General features: G+C 42.0%; 1 long non-coding RNA gene across 1 annotated transcript; it reads right to left on the bottom strand.

The window, feature by feature from the left end:
• Positions 1-4,304: 4,304 nt before the first annotated feature.
• LOC306742197 lies at positions 4,305-8,936 on the bottom strand. Its single transcript, XR_013771067.1, has 4 exons — positions 8,714-8,936; positions 8,130-8,317; positions 6,534-6,582; positions 4,305-4,542 (listed from the first exon to the last, which is right to left on the bottom strand). It is a non-coding gene; the product is annotated as an uncharacterized lncRNA (long non-coding RNA).
• Positions 8,937-9,174: the final 238 nt, after the last annotated feature.

Raw genomic sequence — 9,174 nt, 5'->3', positions numbered from 1 at the left:
GGTCCACAGCAAGAAGCCAATGGAGGTAACACACTGATGAAGCAAGCCCACACACACGGGCTGTGGGGCTGGGAATGCTGGGCGGCGAAGCTCGGGGAGGCAGGTGGGCGTCGGAGGCGATTTGGGGTTCGGTTTGACTGTCTGGGCCCACGGGAGACCGAGCTACACTGTCAGTGTGGATCACAAATAGAAAGAACGCAAGAGAGAGAGAGAGAGAGAGAGAGAGAGAGAGAGAGAGAGAGAGAGAGAGAGAGAGAAGGTGGAGGGGCCCTAGGATTGGGGAAGAGAGGGATGGAGGGAGAGGGATGGACATTACCAGTGGGGGTCAACAGAAAGAGAGACAGAAGTTGAGAGGGACTATCTCATCAGTGTGTGTAACATATGGACCACTGAACTTTCTTTGCCAACCACCATAGAGTTAGCAATAGACATTGGGTATGTATGTGTGAGTGTGTGTGAGGTAGAGGCGACAGCAGAGAGACAAGACAGAATAGGGGTGTATTAGCACTAGTGGGCAGTCAGCAGTTTGCTCCAGCCCTCTGTAAAGCCCCGCTCCATTGTTTGCGATGCTGGAGGCTTTAGCTGTGGCCCAGCAGGGCCTTGTTACTGGGCTTAGAGGGGCTGGACACTGGATACCAGTCAGACACAACCACAGCCACCACACCTCGGATGGTGAGCAACACAACTTCATGCTTATGGCAATTTATCACTGAATGATTAGAAATGTAATTTAATGTTAAAGGCTGGCTTTTTTGCTGCCAATACTTTCCAACTTCCCTGTGGCTCTGTGCCCCAAGTCCAGCAAATCGAAACAGGGTGCTCCGTGCATCATCTTCTAGCAGCATGCAGTTGATACAGGAGCCTCTCAGCTCAAGGACAGCAAACTCCGACCAAAAGGGAAAAAGGGACTGACGCACACTAACTGATTTGCAGCCTTCAACTAAAACATTTCAACATTACTGTGTTTCCATCAAAGACAAAACGCAAACACATAAATAGTCAACCTATAACAGGTGTACAATTCTCATTGGATAATTGGTTGAACACAATTTTAAATCTATTGGATAGTGGATCCAAAGGTGGACGTTTCCAAAGTCCAAGTCCAAGTGACACACCCCTTGCAGCACAATCACATCGGGAACAACATGGTAAAATAATTCTGTCAGCACTGAAGAGATGGAACCAGTTCTGTAAACACTTCAAGCGATTCAACCCCGTTAACTAACCATACAATTCATCCATCTGAACTCGACTCTGCCCACACAGTTTAGAATAACATAATAATCATCTTATTCAGGCACCTGTTTTTGGATGGCACATTTGCCGACCTTGAAAGTCTGACCAGCAAATGGAACCTGCCTTGAGGTAACTTTTGGGCTAGCTCCAGGTTTGCAGTTTTATTAAGAATCACTGCACTACATTTCATCACTTACCCCCTTTTAAAAAATTTAAGAGAGACTAGAAAACTTGACATGATTGACATCAAAGTTATACAAATAAATCCTTATATTTGATCCACCTCCATTCCAAAATTAAACACGAGTGGAAAACTAAACTGGGCTCCATTCCTTGTACGTGGTTCAACTAAGTCGATCAAATGTCCTATTATCCAGCTTAAATTACCCCGATGATTGACGTCAGGCTAACTTGGTTTCTCAAAGGCTGATCCGCACTCTTTAATCAGTCTCGTTAATTCGAACTAGACGTCAGTCATCTGGATTATTGCGCGCGCCCGTTCCTCTTCAAAAGGGGAAATAGTCAAGCACTGAATCCATGCTCTTCTAACGCTACAATGGCAAATAGGCTCAAAGGACAAGCCTGTTTGCCTGTGAGCAAGAGATGATCATGAACACATATGAGGAAGTCAAGAGCATAATCATGGCAAAGTCTAAAGCTGTGTTCACACAAAAAGTGTGCTTTTGCAATGCTTTTGGTCTGAATGCAGCTTAACATCACGGCTGTGAGGGCAAAATATGGCAAAATATCAGACAAGTTAAATGCGTAAGTGTTGGGAAAATGTATCGGCTAATTTTAAGTGCCTCATCACCCCAATCAATCAGATTATATTCATTTAAATGTGCCTGCTGGCAGTAGTATATGAATTAATATATACTTATGAGGATATATGTACTGTATGCGTGTACTATGTACGTGTATATACATGTATTTGTAGATTAGCATATAACTAGGAGTTTGAATATATGTATGGGCGGATCAGTATGTATGTATTATTCATAATCAGAAATCCACCGTAGAAAATCACCGTACACACAGCAACGGGGAGCAATTAGGGGTTAAGTGTCTTGCTCAAGGACACAACGACATGGACTAGCAAAGCCGGGGTTCAAACCACAGACCCTCTGATTGAAAGTCCGGCATGCTTACCACTGAGCCACAGTCAGCCCATCTTGCACATACCTTCTGTTCATGTTCAAAATCAACAAGAATCAAAATCAAATCAAAATCATATCTTAATTATTATTATTTCCTTAATTTTGTCTCAAACTATACTTCTGTTGCGTATTAATGTAACATTTACAAGATGCTGAATATGCCACTATATGTGCCAACTAGAAAGTTGGTGTTTTTTATTTGAATTATAATTTCTATATTATTTCTGTCCTCCTTAGTTCATCTGTGTTTCTGTTTGAGCACAGATTAAACTGCACATGCTTGTACTTTCAGATGCTGTGTAAATATGATGTGAGTTGAAGTGGAGACATGTGAGCAGGTGGAGCGCGTGCAGAAGCGTGCATCTGCTGGACAGGAAGTGAACGGTAATGAATGGGTTTTGGGGAAGTGGGAATGTGGCTGTTAACTAGGAATCAACTAAATCGGCTGCATGTTTTCTGATCTGATGCCACAATTGACAGGAAGCCATCTTCTGTCAGTGTCTTCCAAACCGTAAAAAACACCCACCACCACCTTCTCCCTGCGGAATAGGTGGCTCTATAATAATATCTTATTTCTTCCTACATTGCTCCCTATGGATGAGAGGAACAAATATTGTTTTGTAGCATTTACAGGATGATTCGTTCCCTTTGAGAACCAAATTTATATCACATGCGACTAATCTGTCAACAAAAATCACTCAATATCTCCAAAAGTTTGTATATTCCCTTCAAAAGCATTAACATGTGAATTGATCCTATGCTCTAAATCTTTTTAAGAGTTACTTTTTAAATAAAGATGGCGGCCGCTAATTTTCTACATTTTGTGGTTCCTCCCCTACAAAGGAAACATGTGACGCTTCATCATCTCTCAGGCTGCTTAATGTAGTTCATACTCTTTTATCAGAAGCTGTCTGTCTGCCACATGCCTCAGTTAAGCCCTATAAAGTGCAGAGTAGTTGAGAGCTGAGTCATCGAAGATGGAGCCAGCGTGCACACACGCGCCGTGCGCTTCACACACTCACTTAGAACCTTGAGTTCAACAAAGTGACTCAGAAAGATCACACAGGTTTTCATCTCCCGATGCCCACTCACAGCTCAGACCTTCAAGCTGAAAAAATGTAGTCGACAGCACTCCTCTACTTTTCCACCGTTCAGTAAGATGAACCATTTATTTTGAGCCATGAATCGTCATTTCTTGGAAGACACAACCGCTGCTGTAGGAAAGACCAGCAGAGGGGCAGCAAACAAACCAGATCACATTTATGACGACAAATGGCTTTTGTTGTTGTTTACTGGACGCATCTCATGGGCAACTTTTGAGGGAACTTTGAAGGAGTTTCAATGTGTTGTAAGAACATCTTCCGCCCATGTGTCCAACAATTTAGTAAATTTAAACTAAAGATTTACTCAAATAAATTTCAAGTACATGGCTGGAGTATTTCTGACATCTAACTCAAAGATGATTTTTATATTTAAAGCTAGTACGAGGCGCTGACCTTTTTGGTTGAGTTTGGTGGCCCCTGTGGACAAAAGTGGAAGTGTTTACGAATACAAGAGCCGCTTAGCTCTCTACCTTCCTTTTGGCACTTTAATACCTTTCAGAGTTTATTAAGATTATTTCTACTCTGTGGCATTGCCAGCATCCCCATGTGGGATTCGTGGCAGGTCTTTTTGAAGAGGCGTTTTTAGAGAGGCCATCTTGGAAAACAAGTTTTGCCAATCATCTTTGGCGCTTCAGAAAAGTATCTTGTGTGAGTTAAAGACCAATACATGAGTCACACTGGAGGGGACACAGCTTGGCGTCGGCCCTTCTGGAGCCAATCACTGCCAATCAAATGAATAACACAGGAGAGACCTGAGAAATGATCAAAGCTGCTGGATAATATTCAGAAACACAAAGGGGACGAGAGCTCAGAAACAGAACGTTTTATTTCTTTTGTCAGCTTCCAGTCTTGCTGCAGAACCTAACCAGCTCAGGAATAAAAACAGAATGAGACATCAAGACAGTGAAGGCTTTGTGTTGAGCCACATTGGATTCTTTTGCTGGAAATCATACAGTAGAGGTAATCAAATCGTCCACAGGAAGTCCAGTTATAATGCTGCGGTTCTTCTCTGGCTGCTGTAATGTTTGTTCTATGCTGATCGTGACCTGTGGGAGAGGGGGGGGGGGGGGGGGAGAGAGTCCTTCAGTTAATATAAAGACTATATCATACAGTATTACATAATTTTGTTTCAGGGTCAAACAGGTCAGCCTGTTCTCATACAGTCTTTTGCTGTATGAAAATTAATGTTATTTTGCAGATGTTTCACAAAATCAACTTGTATATAATGCACAGAATCCTGTACCAGGATGTATATAGGCCGTCCAACACAGGGTGTGAAACGAGAATTCAACGTTGATTTATTAGTCACGTAACTGCTGTATTTAAGTGACGCCACTTCCCTAGTTATTTCAACCCCAAAGACGATCTTTTTCTAAACCTAGCCCAAGTAGTTTTGTTGCCTCAACCTGACTGAGTTGTTTCCTGTGACTTTTATTTTGAAAAGACTGAACGCCTGTGGAACAAGCAGAAAAAAATCGACACGAGTCCCCTGACTTTTGTAGGACAACGTGCGGAAAAATTGGCTGTAGCTTTATATCGTACGTGATATCATGATATCGTACGAGCCGTTGAATGAGGACACGTTGTCCAGGTCCAACTTTATTTGAATTACTCGTAAAACTACTGTTAATCTTAGTAGCATTTGTATTATAGTTATTTACATTAATTTGACTTCAATTTGACTAAAAACTTGCTTTGTTAAGACTGTCAACTGATAGGTCGTTATGGTGGAAGAACCATTGAATGAAGAACTATCTTTACTACGAAGTGAGAAACTGGTGTCCTTTAATTATACGGCGAGCTATTACAAGTGTTATGGCTTCCTCTTTTAGAATAAGACGTCAATTAAGAACCCCAGCTGAAGGGATCTTTCAAAACCTGGCAAACCAATAGTTTTTTTCTGGTATATTTGACAATTCATTTAAAAAAATACTGACATGGTAACAACACCAATGCACATGCAAAATTAAAAGAATGAGAAAAAAACAACACAAAAAAGTCACATGAATTCTTTCCATTGTCGTACTTGTTTCATTTAAATAGAATAAAAAATGATGTTCTTAGTCACAAATTCTAAAACTTACAACTCTATTTCTATTTGCCCCATGAGAGAGCGAAGTCAAGTGTCATGCATCGTAACGTGAGGTCCAGTCATGACTTTGTAGTGGAGCCCCATCTCCCGGCAGGTCTGGGATCAGAACCGGCCGGGTTCAAGAGACGGGACTCCACCCTTTGCTGTCCGCACCCTCGTCACCACATCTGTCCACTGAGAGGACAGCATGGTAATTAAAGTGCAGGTGTTAGTATTGTCCTCCACACACTGACACACACAGCTCTACACACACACACACACACACACACACACACACACACACACACACACACACACACACACACACACACACACACACACACACACACACACCATGCTGCTTGTTCACCCCTTGTTCAGTTTTACAGCTCCTGAACCGAGTTAAGAAGGGAGCACATGGACTTCAGGTTGTACGCTGCTACGTGCTATTTTGTATGCTTTTTTTTTTATCTGCAGAGGAGCTACTGCCCATTTGGTCTGTCATTGAGACAAATTTGTAGCAGGTCTGACTGGTAATTTCTTATAAAATATTGTCTTTTTTTCAATAAAAAAAACACACAAAAGAAGCAATCTTACAGACAAAGGCAGCAAATATTGTATTTAAAGCCTTCTGGTATTTTTCTCTCCTTTATTATGTTTTGATTCCATTTGAATTTCTCTGCTGCATCCCATCTCTTTTTTATAAAGCGGACTGATTGTCCGGCACTTTTTTTTGTCCTCCTTTATCTCGATTGTTTGTGGTCTCTTTGTGTTTAAATGTGATATTTCAAAAAGCTGCTTGTTTCGTTGCTTGTTCACTGATTGCAGCTCTACTTGCTTTGTTTTTCAAAACCATTTCATCAAGTTTTCCTCTCTATTTTTGTAATCAATGTGCGAATCAACTTCATGTCTACACGGCTAAGGAAGATCAGCGCCACGTCATGAACACACACACACACACAGTACCTGCTGCATGTACTTTGGTCTTTCCTACAGCACCGTGGAGCTGTATCATCTGCATGAAAAGTAACACAAACACAAAAGATCTAATCTGTCACAACACTTCATAGACAATTTTAAATGTTTACTGGGTGTTCCTCGGTACAACACACACACACACACACACACACACACACACACACACACACACACACACACACACACACACACACACACACACAGCTTGGCAGTGCAGATAAACTGAATGTTTCTTCACTGTTCACTGACATAAAATGTCAACCTTCCTCCAACAGAGAGTTGTACATTTGGAGGTTGAATGTGTCTTTAGCTTATTCTTCTCATTAGCATTGTTAATATTCTTTATCATTGTGTTCCTCGAAGCTAGACTTTATTGTTTAGTATGATGTTAGTCATATATTATATTTTAGAGAGCCCGACGCACGCACACACGCACACACACACACACACACACACACACACACACACACACACACACACACACACACACACACACACACACTGGATGGGTGGAGGGCTGGAGGGTTAACAGGGAGACATAAATAACCTCCAGGGTTGGGCTCTGCTGCGTTCCACGACCCTCTAAATAGTTTACATACTGGGAAGTGACATGTTGGAGATACCGCAGAGGATTTATATGTGTATGTGTATGCGTGCGTGTGTCTGTGTGTGTGTGTGTGTGTGTGTGTGTGTGTGTGTGTGTGTGTGTGTGTGTGTGTGTGTGTGTGTGTGTGTGTGTGTACAGGTTTATATTTGTGAGGCACATCCCTTGGCGGCCCACTATTCTTGTTAGTCGTTCCTCAGATTGTTTAATTAATGTGCACTTGCCTGGACAAAGACTAAAACTGCTTTTATTTAACTCCGTTGTAATGAGTTGAGTTATGAGACACGAGAACAACACGTCTCGCACATTTCTTATCATTTTCTAGTGACATTTTTTAACTTTTAAATGTTTACTATGCTCACAGTTTGAACCTGATTCTTGACTCAGATTTGGGTTTGAATCTGTGAACAGCATGTGAGGAGACAAGGGGAGTCCTGTCTGCACTCTAGTGTTGGAAAGCTGCTACTGCAACGGGACACTCGTCATCCCCAAACTACCTCCCACTGGAAATGATAAGAAGACCAACATACCCGCTGCTATATACCAATCTAATTATAATATATACTCCCGAATTTATCATTACCAACGTCTAACTGCTTTATGTTATTGACTGTATGTCTGTCTTTACGTCTGTCTTCCATGTTTATGCCACTATATGTATTTTTTTTTTATCACATTGCTTCATCAATAATAAATACCTCAATACTGCACTAATTGTTTTTGGCTAAAAACATTCTTTAATTAGCACTGTGTGGTTTGGACAGTTTAATTCTTGAATCTGCAATAAATTCACTCTGATATAATTATGGATTATTGTGCTTTCAGGATAACAGGAAGCCTAATTTACTATATTGTAGTTGACAACCTTAGTCAAAGTTAGTCAATCTGAAACACACTTTTGGAGCATTTTAAGAATTTGAGCGAACAAAGTTAGAGACAGCAGCGTGCGGAAAAAGTATGAGCGCGAACAGGATGTCTACCAGAAAGAGCCGACTGGGACATCAATGGGACACCGAGAGGACATCAGCCGGACACCGAGAGGACATCAGCCGGACACCGAGAGGACATCAGCCGGACACCGAGAGGACATCAGCCGGACACCAAGAAGACATCGATGGGACACCGAGAGGACATCAGCCGGACACCAAGAGATCAGCGGTGCTTGAATCTGCAGAGACAACGGTGTGACAGATGGCCAACAATTCAACAAAAGCGGCTGAAGTTCGAGCCCCGGTTTGTGAATGTTGTCCTCAGTCAGCGGGCTACAGGACGACTGCAGCTCTCACTCTGACCGACAACCTGGATTTGAAGCTAATGCAACACGTGCGCTCAAGAAGCCCAGTGAGGCCTCAGGCGACACTCATTCCGAGCCATATGCTGCATGTCTAATAATAGCTTTGGAAGTGTTGAGGTCAACTGTAAATTATATTGTCCATATATAGTCCTAAGCCTACTCACCGGTGGTTTAGAACTATCTATGGAGCTATATACGAATATGGTGAAATACGCAGCATCAATTCAAACTAATATTATATTGTATGACCCTTTATCCTTATATTCTTACCTTCCTTGATGTGACATGTTCGATATGGTTTGGATCTCATGTCTGGAAACTTTGCAGCCTCTCAGTCACAGATTTGCGCACCGAAACACGTGGCTCGTCCAGGATTATTACTTTATCATAAGTCTCTTCATACTAATAACTTCTCCAGTCCAGCAGGGAGCCGCGGGGCTGCGTGTCGCCATGGCGCCCTGCTGACCGGTCCCTCCTCATCGGTGAAGTTAACGCTCCTCCTCCGCGCGGCTTTCTGCGGAGGCTCAGCCTACATGTACTCCGCCATAAAGGAGTGTCTAAGGAAGGAATTTGGTTGTAAAATGTACTTAAAAAAATATTCTTACTAGTAAGTAAACTTAACTTGATACTGTTCTGAGTAAAACATACTTAGAATTTCTGTGTGGAAATTGCTACCTAGCTTTTCTTTTTAAATTAAATGCCACTTCACATGTTTTCCAGTGTAGGAATGT

Source organism: Taurulus bubalis (assembly GCF_910589615.1).
Source record: "Taurulus bubalis genome assembly, chromosome: 10".
Lineage (NCBI taxonomy): Eukaryota > Metazoa > Chordata > Actinopteri > Perciformes > Cottidae > Taurulus > Taurulus bubalis.
The sequence above is the reverse complement of the archived record's forward strand: the minus strand, read 5'-3'. Positions and strand labels throughout refer to the sequence as shown.